Source organism: Pleurodeles waltl, chromosome 4_2 (assembly GCF_031143425.1).
Source record: "Pleurodeles waltl isolate 20211129_DDA chromosome 4_2, aPleWal1.hap1.20221129, whole genome shotgun sequence".
Lineage (NCBI taxonomy): Eukaryota > Metazoa > Chordata > Amphibia > Caudata > Salamandridae > Pleurodeles > Pleurodeles waltl.
Window position 1 is genome coordinate 655,583,863 of NC_090443.1, and position 15,907 is coordinate 655,599,769.

Here is a 15,907-nt window from a genome sequence, read left to right on the forward strand (position 1 = left end):
TTATTATTATACCGTAAAGTGGGTCCTCACCCCCTTTTGTAATCTGATTTCGTACAAACATATATGAAATTCACAATATTAATATAGGTGCACTGTTAAATTACATAAAAAACAATATTCAAACAAATGAGCAGTCAGCTCAACAATCTCATTTTCAAACTGTAAAACCTTCTAGCACATATTCACATCATTGAAGATTCACAAGAGGATCTAGCAAAAAAAAGTGCTTAAACATTGTGGCATTGCATCTATATAGAAGAGGCAATAGAGTGTCAGATTCCATGCTATGAAGATGATAAATCCTGTCTTCCTTTGAAATCCCAACCCATGCTGCAGATACTTCAGGCGCTGGCAGAAAGGACTGTACAAACAACATAAAAGAATGCTGAGTTGTAGGCGTAAGAGAAATTATTATATTAGTCAAAAAAATGTTTTTCAATGCACTGAAATATAACTTTAATTCGCTTACATTCGACAAAGTTAAGAAAATCAGTGCTTACGCTCTCATTAATGGTTCCCGAAAACTGTGATTTTGAAGTGGATCAAGCTAAAAACATCTCACTTAACCGAAGTGTATCCAGACTTCTTCACCACCATCTGATTACACTTTCAGAATTATATATGTTTCTGTACATATAACAAACGCACAAGTTAGCAAAACTATTTATACCTATGTTTGTTTCGCATGGATTACATGCAGTGGAATGTTGAAGCAGAGTGGCAGCCACTTTTATCCCCTGCCACCCCATTGTCTTCAATGATGATTTCAAACTTCCATTGTATTCATTTCAATAATTGCCTTGTTTTGTAAAAGTGCTTAGAGATTGAGTAATTCTATATTTTTTAGGAATTCGAGAGCTGCATGTTATAACATTATTACAAAATCGTTTGAGAAATAACTCAAGTCAATAAGATTGAGTAATTGCTTCAAAAGTGATGAGCTGGTGTGCATGAACTGATAGTTCTAGATGAAAACATTACTTTAGGTAGCATGCACAAAACCAATGTCATTATGTGCCAACCTGCTCTCTTCGATGATATGTCCAACAAAACCTAAGGGTGGGAATGAAAAATAGCAGAATTTTTGCTATTACCACAGATTTCCAAATATTATTGGTTCAAATGCTTGGAGATAACACAAAGGTGACAAGTATGGTACTAACATTGTTTGTGACATAAGAGGGTCTGCTGCCTCCATCTCACATATCAGTGACATGCAATTCGTGGGCATGTGACTCCTGAAGGTCTAGATCCATGCACCACTACATCTATTGATCCATCAAGTGAGCAAGGTGCTAATACCTAGCCCATTAACCACAACAACACCATGCCCAACAGGATGTATGTAAGCGGGCACACCTAAGTTAGGGGCTGTCAGCAAATGGAAATACAGTAATGTAGAAAGAGAACACTGTCACAACTCATCATGACTGCAGCTTTGTAGGGTAGGCATAGGTTAGGTTAAGTATAGTGAGGGGTTGGGTTTTCCTACATTATTTTATTATTGGAGTTTTGAGTCCGGGGTCATGTTGGGGTATTTGCGTATAAAAAAGTAATTACATAACTAAATAAAAAACATATAAAAAAATAATAAAATAAAAATACATTTTTTTTTATATTTGTTTAGGCCATAGGTGAGGTTAGTAGATGTGTAGTCATAGTTTATGTTGTGCTACTTGTATCTTGTCTCTTAAGTGGTGTGGGGGGCAATTGTTTAGAGTATAGTGTTACAGGTGTAAGATGAGTTTAGAATAGGTTAGAAAGGTGTAGTTGATAATTAAGTATAGTTACTATAGGCTAGTTTAGCATAGAATAGGTTTTAGGTATTCTTTTGGTACATGGTTTTGAAATAAATCGTGTTAATCTTAGCCTAATAAGTTTTGTAATTTGATTGAGTGTCTGGGCAAGTTGGAGAATGGCCTAGGGTATGTTTACCACAAGACCACCACACCAGCACCCCACCCCCTGCAGACGGAGAACCACCACGCAAGCGGTCCCTGAGATCCAGGAACAGGACAGAGCACGATGGCAAGAACCCCGCCAAGAAATGAGACCACCCTGATTGTCATCCCACTGTCCCACTTTGTAACCCTGTCCATATTGGAACTGCTCCAGCTCCACTTCCTATGCCCATATGGGCAGTGCACCTGTGAGAGTAATAGACTGGACTCTGCCATGGACATTCCTCCACCATCACCCCTCACCATTTTACCACCCCATCCAATATTTAGCACTTCAATAAACACCCTTGAACCACAAAACAATCTGGAGTCAGTCTGTGATTTAGAAAATGTGTATTAGCAATTACAGTGACAAAATCTGTTCTCAATAGTAATGTCAACATACCTATGGCACACATCACAAGTCCATGAAGGATGCAAGCAGATGACACACGTTGGTAACCACACCTGTGAAACCGTAAGGGAAATGTACAACTCAGTTACCAAATACTGGTTGAAATTGACAGACAGGATAGAGGTAGAAGTGTGAAAGTACTTGTAGTAGTCAAGAAAGTGTTCTCACCTGTGTGTCACTGGAAATATTGCTGTATGACTGAATCCCTGTTGTCAATGTCTTCTTCCTCTGCTTCCTCCTCATCACTGTCCACAGGCTCCACAGCTGCCACAACACCGTCATCTGGACCATCCTCCTGCAGAAAAGGCACCTGGAGTCGCAATGCAAGATTGTGAAGCATACAGCAGGCGATGATGATCTGGCACACCTTCCTTGGTGAGTAGAATAGGGAACCACCTGTCATATGGAGGCACCCGAACCTGGCCTTCAGGAGGCCGAAGATGCGTTCGATCACCCTCCTAGTCCGCCCATGGGCCTCATTGTAGCGTTCCTCTGCCCTGGTCCTGGGATTCCTCACTGGGGTCAGTAGCCATGACAGGTTGGGGTAACCAGAGTCCCCTAATAGCCACACCCGGTGCCTCTGGAGTTGACCCATCACATATAGGATGCTGCTATTCCGCAGGATGTAGGGGTCATGCACAGAGCCAGGGAACATAGCATTTACCTGGGAGATGTACTGGTCTGCCAAACATACCATCTGTACATTCATCGAATGATAACTCTTCCGGTTCCTCTACACCTGTTCACTCCTGTGGGGGGGACCAGAGCTACATGGGTCCCATCAATGGCACCTATGATGTTGGGGATATGTCCAAGGGCATAGAAGTCCCCTTTAACTTTAGCCAAATCCTGACGGAAAACGATGTAGCTCCTCATGTGTTTCAGCAGGGCAGACAACACTCTGGACAACACGTTGGAAAACATAGGCTGGGACATCCCTGATGCCATGGCCACTGTTGTTTGAAATGACACACTTGCAAGGAAATAGAGCACTGATAGCACCTGCACTTGAGGGGGGATTCCTGTGGGATGGCGGATTGCTGACATCAGGTCTGGCTCCAACTGGGTACACAGTTCCTGGATTGTGGCACGGTCAAACCTGTAGGCGATGATTAAATGTCGCTCCTCCATTGTCAACAGGTCCACCAGCGGTCGGTACACCGGAGGATTCCGCCATCTCCTCACATGTCCCAGCTGACGGTGCCTAGGAAGGACAAAAGCGACCACAGAGTCAAGCAACTCAGAGGTATGTACCCACAGCTACAAAGAACACGAAACATAATCCAAAAAGTTGTCTGTAGGAGTGTTGAGTCCAGGCCTAGGTATGTGTGACGCATTTGAAAATGAAGCCTGAAATGGCGGCTGCCTGACCTCTAAAGTGGGACAATGGGATGTGAGGTAACTGCGCTGGCGTTGTACACCGCCGCGGTAGGCGGTCGAAGACCGCGGCGCAATGCTGCATTGGTTAACATTGGACCCTATGGGTCCAAGGAGCCAATGAGGAAGTGCGCCGGCGATGATGATACACACCGCCGCGGACGTCACCGCCGCGGACGTGACCGCCATTTTCGATCTGTTGAATCACACGATACCTGATCTTCGACAGGAGAGGACCTATACTGCAAGTGCTGCTGGGACCTCGGTCTGGAAGAGGCAATGGCACGTGCGTCTGTGGAAAGGGCCCCTGCCTTCACTGCACAGGAGTTGGAGAAGCTCGTGGACGGGGTCCTCCCCCAGTACCCGCCACTCTACGGTCCCCCAGACCAACAGGTGAGTACATAGGGTGCAAGTTGTATGAGCTATGCCTGGGTGGAGAGGGTTGGTCGTAAGAAGGAAGGGGGCAGGGTTCTGTGAGCATGAAGGACTGTGAATGCATGTGCCACATGGCAAGGGCAGGGATGTGGGCCACTCATTTCGACGGTACAGTTGGTAATGACTTCTCTTCTTCCCCGTCCATGTCATGTAGGTCAGCGCCCATCAGAAGAAGGATATTTGGCGTGCCATCGCCAAGGACGTCCGGACCCTGGGGGAAAAGATGGGAGGACATTCGCCGCTGGAGCAAGAAGACGGCAGAGGCTCAGCTGGGGATGGCCTCCCAACGTGGGAGGGGTGCCCGTCGCACCATGACCCCCCTGATGTTCCGGATCCTGGTGGTGGCCTACCCTGAGTTGGATGGGCGCTTGAGGGCATCACAGCAGACACAAGGGGGTGAGTACACTTTCATTCAGCTGACTTTGCGTGCAGTGGAGGGGTCTGGGTGGGGGAGGAGGGCTGTGGGTTTCCCTAGGCCAGGGCGAGTTCCGTAGGCTAGGCCCCTCTGTAATGCAGGCCATGTGCCACTCCACCCCACCTCTGTAGAGTGCCAAGTACAGGAATACATGCCCCTGTGTCATCTATGTGTGGAGATGTCCACCATAGCCATGTAGGCCATATCCCAGGAACTGCATCTGTAGAGCCCAACAGCGCCGCGTAGTGCAGGGGGCTGCTGTGTCTGTATTGTCCGCCAACGGTAGCGGTAAGCCATGCACTCAACCTGTCTTTCTTCTGTCACCCCCCCCCCCCCTTTTTGTGCTCTCCCTGTTCTTTTGTGCATCAGCATCATCAGGCGGGGGTACAGTGGCACAGGAGCACGAGGGGGCTGCAGCCCACATGGCCATGGAGGGCCACACCACGGACTCCGAATACACCAGTGGGATGGAGGGCGAGGGGAGCTTCACGGCGGTCACCTGATCAGCAACCAGCGACACAGACTCGTCGTCCGATGGGAGCTCCTTCGTGGTGGCGGCAAAATCGGTGCCCCCCACTTCTACAGGTACAGCCGCCACCCCCCTACCAGCACCACCCTCCCAGCAGCCCCTCAGCGTGTGCCCCGTGCCCGCTCACCCAGGAGGGTGGGCATCACCTTCGCCCCAGGCACCTCAGCCCCTGTCACCTCTGCTGCCCTCAGTGAGGAGGCCATTGACCTCCTCAGGTCACTCACTGTTGGGCAGTCTACCATTATGAATGCCATCCAGGGTGTAGAAAGGGAGTTGCAACACACTAATGCATTCCTGGAGGGCATTCATTCTGGTCAGGCTGCCCATCATCGATCCCTGCAATCTCTGGCCTCAGCACTGATGGCATACATTGTCCCTGTGTCTAGTCTCCCCCCTCCAACTTCCTCCACCCAGACCCAATCCCCTGTACCTCTGCCTATCCCAAGCACACCATCAGACCAGCCTGCACACACGTCAACACACAAGGGAAGCTCAGGCAAACATAGGCACCACACATCCCACAGGCACTCACACAAGCATCACCCACATACAGACACAGCAACATCCACTGCCTCCACTGTGTCCCCCTCCTTGTCATCTCACTCCTCCCTCCCAGTGTCGTCTACACTCTCACCTGCATGCACTACCACTACAGCCACTAGGACTCGCACCAGCACACCCACCAGCACACCCCGCTCACCTGCACTCACCACCCCCACTACCATTTACACGTCCCCTGTGTCCTCTCCCAGTGTGTCTGTGACGCCCCATCCCAAAGTACACAAACGCGGGCACACACAAACCCAACATCCATCCACCTCACAACAGCCTCCAGAACATGCACCTACACCCAAATCATCCAAAGTTACACCTCCTACAACCACCTCCTCTTCCTCCACTCCCAGACCCCCTCCAGCTACCCGTCCCAGTGTTTGTCAGAAACTTTTCGTGAGAAATGTTGACCTCTTTCCCACCACCCCCCCTCCGATTCATAGGTCTCGTACTAGCACCTCAGCCAAAAAATCTCTGGTACCAGTGGTGCCTGTTAGAGGTATGTGGAGTGCACCGGGCACCAGGGCAGCCAGTGTGACACGGAGCCAAAGCACAGCCAGTCCCCCCATGTGAAGCACCAGAAGTTGGACAGTGCACGACGGGATAGGGGGAAGACTCCAGCCGGCAAAGCCGCTCACAAGGGTCCTGGGGGGAGTGTCGACTCAGCTGTGACTCCTCCCAAGGTGGGGAAGGGGCAGAAGAAAGCGCCAAAGTCGGGGAAGAGCAGCACAGCGTAGAAGGCCGCCATCATCCCTGCTGCCCAGGAGGCCTCCGCCAGCCCCATCGTCAGAGGTCAGGAGACTATCGCCAGAGTCAGTGCCCAGGAGGGCAGTCCCATCATTAGTGTTCAGGAGACCATCGCCAGAGTTAGTGCCCAGGAGAGCAGTCCATCGTCACTGGTCAGGAGACCACCGCCAGAGTCAGTGCCCAGGAGGGCCCCGGCAGCCACAGCCCCGCTGGGCAATGAGGGACTGCCATGGCAAACACCGCTGCACAGGTCAGAGACAGCAAAGTCAAGCACAGCTGAACAGGGCAAGCACCACTGAACAGGGCAAAGACCGCCATGGCAAGCACCGCTGAACAGGGCAAGCACCGCTGAACAGGGCAAAGACCGCCATGGCAAGCACCGCTGAACAGGTCCGAAACTGCAAAGTCAAGCACCGCTGAACAGGGCAAAGACCGCCATGGCAAGCACCGCTGAACAGGTCAGAAACTGCAAAGTCAAGCACTGCTGAACAGGGCAAGCACCGCTGAACAGGGCAAAGACCGCCATAGCAAGCACCGCTGAACAGGGCAAGCACCGCCAACTCAAGCACCGCTAGCCCATATGCGGCAGGGGCAGTGACGGAACTGGGACCAGTCCTCCACCAGAACCAGTGGAGAACAGCATCCACTACCTCTGTCCTTAACAGGATGAAACACTCTGGGCACCGGTCCCCCTCCAGAACCAGTGGAGCCTGTTATCGACTTGAGAGACTGTGGATTTGCACTCCCCAGGATAAAGCAGTGGGCAAACCACCCACTGAAAAGACTTGTGAGACTGTGGCTTTGCACTCCCAGGATGGTACAGTGGGCAAACCACCCACTGAAAAGACTTGTGAGACTGTGGCTTTGCACTCCCCAGGAAAAGGCAGTGGGCAAACCACCCACTGAAAAGACTTGTGAGACTGCAGCTTTGCACTCCCCAGGATAAAGCAGTGAGCAAACCACCCACTGAAAAGACTTGTGAGACTGTGGCTTTGCACTCCCCAGGATGGTACAGTGGGCAAACCACCCACTGAACAGACTTGAGAGACTGTGGCTTTGCACTCCCCAGGATAAAGCAATGGGCAAACCACCCACTGAACAGACTTGAGAGACTGTGGCTTTGCACTCCCCAGGATGGTACAGTGGGCAAACCACCCACTGAAAAGACTTGTGAGACTGTGGCTTTGCACTCCCCAGGATAAAGCAGTGGGCAAACCACCCACTGAAAAGACTTGAGAGACTGTGGCTTTGCACTCCCCAGGATAAAGCAGTGGGCAAACCACCCAGTGAGCAGACTTGAGAGACAGTGGCTTTGCACTCCCCAGGCTAAAGCAGTGGGCAAACCACTCACTGAACAGACTTGTGAGACTGTGGCTTTGCACTCCCCAGGATAAAGCAGTGGGGAAACCACCCACTGAAAAGACTTGTGAGATTGTGGCTTTGCACTCCCCAGGATGGTACAGTGGGCAAACCACCCACTGAAAAGACTTGTGAGACTTTGGCTTTGCACTCCCCAGGATAAAGCAGTGGGCAAACCACCCACTGAAAAGACTTGTGAGACTGTGGCTTTGCACTCCCCAGGATGGTACAGTGGGCAAACCACCCACTGAAAAGACTTGTGAGACTGTGGCGTTGCACTCCCCAGGATACATCAATGGGCATGGAGCCCCCTCGTGGATCTGGCGTGGTGCTGTCATCCGGCTGAGGTGTCCCCCCCTACCCTTCCCCCTGAGGTGCCTGTTGTATTTCTATCTGATGCCCCAGCAGTGTTCTCTCCATTTTGCTCAGGTATCTAGTGTGGGCCTCGCCCATGCATTTTGGGGCCAGTGGTCCATGGACATTGAATGGTGCATACCTGCACTACTAATCTTGATGTATATTTTGTTGACTGTGTATATATATCTGTATATAAGCTTACTGTATTTTTATACATTACAATGGTTGCACTCATTTCCTTTTGTCTTTGCATTCTTCCGGGGGGGTTGGGGGTTGTTACTGTGTTGTTTGGATATGCATTGGTGTGTGTGTTGTAGTGGGTGAGGGTCGGGGTGGGGGTGGGGGTGGGGGTGTTGCGTGTTTGTGTCCCTGACTTTTGCCTCCCCCTCCCCTATGTCGTAGGTGCAGTACTCACCATTGTCTCAGGTGCCAGCGTTGATGGTCATCGTACAGGAGCAGGAATACTATCGCAGGGAGTATTTGGAGTTCCGGCTCCATGGTGCCCTCCTTCCTCGTGGAGTGTTTGAGGTGAGCGTTTTCCCTTTGAAATGGCTGTTTCCGCCGTGTTTTTATCCATGGTGAATCCGCCCCGGAAAAGGTGGCGGATTGGTAGGTTGTGATACTGTGGGCGGTACTTTGTCTCCCGCCTGTCTGTTGGCAGTGACCGCCGCGCTGCTTGTCTGTACCGCTGTGGCGGTCGGAGTGTTAAAGTGGCTGTCTTTGTTGGCGGTTTCCGCCGCGGTCATAATTCCCTTTTTTTTTTTCGCCGGCCTGTTTGCGGTCTTACCGCCACTTTAACACCGTCTGTCAGGGTTGTAATGACCCCCATTGTCACTAAAATAAAGTACCTTTATTTTCATTATCTCTGAGTATTGTGATTCTTATGATATAGTGCTATATGATATAAGTGGTACAGTAGGAGCTTTGCATGTCTCCTAGTTCAGCCTAAGCTGCTCTGCTATAGCTACCTCTATCAGCCTAAGCTGCTAGGACACTACTAATCTACTAAAAAGGGATAACTGGACCTGGCACAAGGTGTAAGTACCATCAGGTTCCCACTATAAGCCAGGCCAGCCTCCTACATTGGTGGTGCAGCGGTGGGATAAGTACTTGTAACTGCTGTACCACTTGGTCATTGGTGCTTTTCATAGGTAAAACATATACCAAATACTTAAAAATATACACAGTTAACCTAAACAGTTTAACTTTCTTTCTATAAACTTTCCAAAAAGTTTTAGAAAAGTTTTGAAAAGTTTGAAAAGTTTTTCTCTCTTCTTTAAAAGTTTCTAAAAACATTTTCATCTCTGTCCTAAACCCTTTCGAAACATGACTGCAGTAGAACGTACTCCCACAGTTTTCCAGGCAACCTATGGTAGTTTAAACTTTAAAAGTTTGAGGGTTCTCTGCATTTAAAGAGGTGTAAGCATTGGTAAGAACCCTACCAAAGATCTTCTCCTTAGCCTTCTCCTAGAAAGTTACAAGAACCAGTCTGGCCCATCTCAGGATCAGTAGGTAGAGGGAAGGGTATCCAGCAAGAATCAGGGGAGGGCCCTGAGGACTTTGTGGAGGTTTCATCCAAAGACCTGCCATCTAACAGGCCTCCTAGGAACACTGATAGTTGGAGGGGGTCCCACACTAGTAGGGCACCTTTCACTCCAAAAAGCCAGGTTACTAGAATCCAGCCAGTTAGAGACAGGTCCCACTCTGCCAATTCCCACATTTCCTTTGTGTCTCAGAAGTCCCAAACCTCCCACCCTGAGGATAACACCATGGAAAGGGAACTCAGAAAGCTGAGGTTGGAAGAGGCCAGACTGAAGCTGAGACAGCAGCAGTTGGCCTTAGACAGGGAATCTCTAGATGTAGAGAGGGAAAGGCAGAAGTTGGGGTTAGTTCCCCATGGTGGCAGCAGCAGTGTTTTTTATAGTAATCCTGTAAGAGAACAAGATTCCATAAACCTGTATAAGATAATCCCCCCTTACAAGGAGGGGGGTGACATTAGCAAGTGGTTTGCTGCACTTGCTAGGGCTTGTATGGTACATTTGGTCCCTCAAAGGCAGTGGTCTGCTATCTTGTGGCTATCTTTCACGGGTAAGGGTAGGGATAGACTCCTTACTGTCGGAGAAAGTGATGCTAATAATTACAAAGTTTTGAAGGATGCACTTTTAGATGGATTTGGCTTAACCACTGAACAATACAGGATAAAGTTCAGAGTTTCCAAAAAAAATCCTCTCAAGACTGGACAGACTTTGTAGACTGTTCAGTGAAGGCCTTGGAGGGTTGGTTACATGGCAGTAAAGTGACTGACTATGGAAGCCTGTATAATCTAATCCTGAGAGAACATATTTTGAACAACTGTGTGTCTGATTAGTTGCACCAGTACTTGGTAAACTCAGATCTGACCTCTCCCCAAGAATTGGGAAAGAAGGCAGACAATTGGGTCAGAACAAGAGTGAACAGAAAAGTTCATACAGAGGGTGACAAGGATGGCAAGAAGAAGGATGGTAAGTCTTCTGACAAGGGTGGGGACAAAGATAAAAAACATTCGGAGTCTTCGTCAGGCCCACAAAAATCCTCCGGGGGTGGTGGGTCCAAATTCTCTTCCCACAATCAAAAGAAGCCATGGTGTTATTTATGTAAAAGTAAAGGCCATTGGGCAAGTGATTCCACCTACCCAAAGAAAAGCACCAAGGCTCCCACTACCACAACCCCAACTGCAACCTCTAGTGCCCCTCGTAACAGCAGTGGTGGTGGGAAGTCTACTACAAATAGCCAATCAAAGAGTGTAGCTGGGCTCACCATTGGTAGTGTAGTTGGGGTTGGTCTAGTTAGGGAGACCACAGAGGCTGTTTTAGTCTCTGATGGCAGTATTAACTTTGCCACCTTGGTTGCGTGTCCCCTTAATATGGGTAAGTACAAGCAACTTCACCTAATAAACGGTGTTGAAATTGAGGCCTACAGGGATACAGGAGCCAGTGTCACTATGGTGATTGAGAAACTGGTTCACCCTGATCAGCAACTACTTGGTCAGCAGTACCAAGTGACTGATGCTCATAACAACACTCTTAGCCACCCCATGGCTGTTGTGAATCTCAACTGGGAGGGGTTACTGGTCCAAAGAAAGTTGTGGTAGCCACTGATTTACCTGTAGATTGCTTACTAGACAATGATTTGGAGACATCAGCTTGGGCTGAAGTGGAGTTGGAGGCTCATGCAGCAATGCTGGGCATTCCTGGGCATATCTTTGCTTTGACAATGGATCAGGCCAAGAAGCAAAGAGGACAGGGAAACTTGGATCCTGGAACAATGGACCAAGTGCTCCCAAAAGCAAGGGGTAGAAAGGGTAAATCCTTGTCCACTATCCCTCCCTTTCCAGAAGATTCCCCTTTTGGGAAAGAGGAATCCTCTCCCTGTGCAGAACCTACACCAGATGAGCTAGCAGCAGACACTGCTGAGCTTTTGGGTACAGGGGAGCCTGCTAGGGAAGAGCTGAGTGTGGCACAGTAGACCTGTCCCACACTAGAGGGTTTAAGACAAGAAGCTGTCAAATAGCAGAATGGGAATGTCACTTATAGCCATAAGGTCTATTGGGAAGACAACCTCTTTTATACTAAGTCAAGGGACCCTAAACCTGGAGCTGCCAGGAGATTGGTTATCCCTTTGCAGTAAAGGGAGTTTCTTCTGACCTTGGCACATGACATTCCTTTGGCTGGGCATTTGGGCCAGAGTAAAACTTGGGACAGGCTTGTTCCATTGTTTCACTGGCCTCACATGTCAGAGGACACTAAAGAGTTTTGGCGCTCTTCTGTGACCTGCCAAGCCTGTGGCAAGACTAGTGGCACACCTAAGGCCCCCTTAATTCCACTGCCTGTGGTTGGGGTGCCCTTTGAAAGGGTAGGGGTTGACATAGTTGGCCCCCTTGACCCTCCAAAGCTTCAGGCAATAGATTCATCCTTGTGGTAGTGGACCATGCCACTAGCTATCCCGAAGCAATTCCCTTAAGGACCACTACAGCTCCTGCAGTGGCAAAGGCCCTCCTGGGAATCTTTTCCAGAGTGTGCTTCCCTAAGGAAGTGGTGTCAGACCTAGGCAGTAACGTCATGTCTGCATTCCTCAAAGCTATCTGGAAGGAGTGTGGTGTAAATTATACGTACACTACTCCTTATCATCCACTGACAATTGGTCTGGTTGAGAGGTTTAATAAAACTATGATTATGGGACTCCCTGAAGGAGATGGGATGTCCTGTTGCCATGCCTTTTTTTTGCTTACAGGGAGGTACCCCAAAAAGGAATGGGCTTTAGCCCCTTGGAACTCCTCTTTGGGCACCCTGTAAGAGGTCCCCTTGCACTTGTGAAGAAAGGTTGGGAACAACCTTTAAAAGCTCCAAAGCAAGACATTGTGGACTATGTACTTGGCCTAAGATCCAGATTGGCTGTGTACATGAAAAAGGCCAGTAAAAACCTTCAGGCCAGCCAAGAGCTCCGAAAGCAATGGCATGACCAGAAGGCTGTCCTGACCCAGTACCATCCAGGACAGAAGGTGTGGGTATTAGAGCCTGTGGCCACAAGAGCACTCCAGGACAAATGTAGTGGAACCCATCTCATTGTTGAGAAGAAGTGTGAGGTTACCTACTTGGTAGACCTGGGCACTACCAGGAATCCCCTTAAGTTGCTCCATGTCAATCGCCTAAAACCCTACTATGACAGGGCTGACTTAACCCTGCTCATGGCAACTGACGAGGGACAGGAAGAAGAGAGTGACCCTCTCCCTGATCTCTTCTCCACCACTGAAGCTGATGGCTTAGTGGAGGGAGTGGTGCTTGCAGATTGCCTTACTGCTGAGCAGAAGGACAACTGTGTATATCTCCTAGGCCAATTTTCTGAACTCTTCTCACTGATACCAGGTACCACTACCTGGTGTGATCACACAATCAATACTGGAGACAGTTAACCTGTCAAAAGTAAGATTAGAGGCAGCCCGACCATGTCAGAGATTGCATAAAACAAGAGGTACAGAAGATGCCGGACTTAGGAGTGATTGAGCCTTCAGAAAGCCCATGGGCTAGCCCAGTGGTGCGTGTCCCGAAAACCTCACACTAAGGATGGTAAAAGAGAAATGAGGTTTTGTGTTCACTGCAGAGGTCTCAATCAAGTAACCAAACCTGATGCTAACCCTATACCCAGGGCAGATGAGCTAATAGATACACTGGCTTCTGCCAAGTATCTAAGCACTTTTGATTTAACTGCAGGGTATTGGCAGATTAAATTATCAGAAGATGCTAAACCTAAAACTGCATTTTCCACCATTAGAGGGAACTATCAGTTCACTGTGATGCCCTTTTGGTTGAAGAATGCACCTGCCACTTTTCAGAGGGTGGTGAACACAGTCCTGCAAGGTTTGGAAGCTTTTAGTGCAGCATATCTAGATGATATAGCCGTCTTTAGCTCCACTTGGGATGAGCACCTGGTCCACCTATGGAACGTTTTGGAGGCCCTGGAAAAGGCAGGCCTCACTATCAAGGCTTCAAAGTGACAGATAGGGCAGGGGAAAGTGGTTTATCTGGGCCACCTGGTGGGGGGGGGGGGGAACAGATAGCACCACTGCAGGGGAAGATCCAGACCATTATGGAATGGGCTCCCCCTACAACTCAAACCCAGGTGAGAGCCTTCTTAGGCCTCACAGGGTACTATAGGATGTTCATTAAGAACTATGGCTCCATTGCAGCTCCTCTTAATGACCTCACTAGTAAGAAGATGCCTAAAAAGATATTGTGGACAGCTAGCTGTCCAAAGGCTTTTGATGAGCTCAAACAGGCCATGTGCTCTGCACCTGTCCTAAAAAGCCCTTTTACTCCAAGAAGTTCATAATCCAGACTGATGCTTCTGAATTAGGGGCGGGGGGAGTGCTATCACAACTTAACACTGAGGGCCAGGATCAACCTCTTGCTTTTATCAGCAGGAGGTTGACCCCTAGAGAAAAGCATTGGTATTTCATAGAGAGGGAGGCCTTTGCTGTGGTCTGGGCACTGAACAAGTTGAGACCATACCTGTTTGGTACTCACTTTAGTGTTCAGACAGACCCCAAACCTCTATTATGGCTTAAACAAATGAAAGGTGGAAACCCTAAATTTTTGAGGTGGTCCATCACCCTACAGAAAATGGACTATACAGTGGAACATAGACCTGGGAATACCCACTCCAATGCAGATGGACTCTCCAGATATTTCCACTTAGACAATGAAGACTTATATGGGCAAGGTTAGCCTTATTGTCCCTCGTTTGGGGAGGGGTTGTGTAGGAAAGTACCATCTTGCCTTGCATGTTACTCCAATTTTTTACTTGTGTGTCAGTTTGTTTTTGCCTGTCTCACTGGGATCCTGCTTGCCAGGACCCCAGTGCTCATAGTTTGGGGCCTGAATGTGTTCCCTGTGTGGTGCCTAACTGTTTCACTGAGGCTCTGCTAACCAGAACCTCAGTGCTTATGCTCTCTCTGCTTTTAAAATTGTCACTGCAGGCTAGTGACTATTTTTACCAATTCTGATTGGCACACTGGAACACCCTTATAATTCCCTTGTATATGGTACCTAGGTACCCAGGGTATTGGGGTCCAGGAGATCCCTATGGGCTGCAGCATTTCTTTTGCCACCCATAGGGAGCTCAGACAATTCTTACACAGGATTTCCACTGCAGCCTGAGTGAAATACCGTCCACGTTATTTCACAGCCATTTTACAAAGCACTTAGGTAACTTATAAGTCACCTATATGTCTAACCCTCACTTAGTGAAGGTTAGGTGCAAAGTTACTAAGTTTGAGGGTACCCTGGCACTAGCCAAGGTACCCCCACATAGTTCAGGGCAATTTCCTTGGACTTTGTGAGTGCGGGGACACCATTACACGTGTGCACTACATATAGGTCAATACCTATATGTACCTTCACAATGGTAACTCTGAATATGGCCATGTAACATATCTAAGATCATGGAATTGTTCCCCATGCCAAATCTGGTATTGGGGTGCCAATCCCATGCATCCCCGGGGCACCAGCATGGACCCCGGCTACTGCCAAACTAGCTCTCTGGGGTTTTCACTGCAGCTACCGCTGCTGCCAACCCACAGATAGGCTTCTGCCCTCCTGGGGTCTGGGCAGCCTAGTCCCACGAAGGCAGAACAAAGCATTTCCTCTGATAGAGGGTGTTACACCCTCTCCCTTTGGAAATAGGTGTTAAGGGCTGGGGAGGAGTAGCCTCCCCCAGCCTCTGGAAATGCTTTGAAGGGCAAAGATGGTGCCCTCCTTGCATAAGCCAGTCTACACCGGTTCAGGGATCCCCCAGCCCCTGCTCTGGTGTGAAACTGGACAAAGGAAAGGGGAGTGACCACTCTCCTGTCCATCACTACCCAGGGGTGGTGCCCATAGCTCCTCCAGAGTGTCCCAGACCTCTGCCATATTGAATGCCCACTGAAAATAAGGATTGGAGAGCATTGGAGAGCTATTAAACAAAATGATGACAGATTTCCTATTGCTGTACATATGAAAGAGTGTGATGTGCAGGATACACGAAAAGAATTCAAGTTCTTTGGATTTGACCATGTTAAAATAGATCCAAGAGGAGGGAATAGAGAACTTGTTTTGAGAAGGAGGGAATGATGTTGGATTATGAGATTAATGGCAGTAGAACGTGGCTTGAATTCTGACTATGAACATGAATATTTTTTAGGGGATTAAGACAATGAAATTAGTTATGTACTGAATAATAGTGAACCACGTGCACGGACAAGTGCGGTT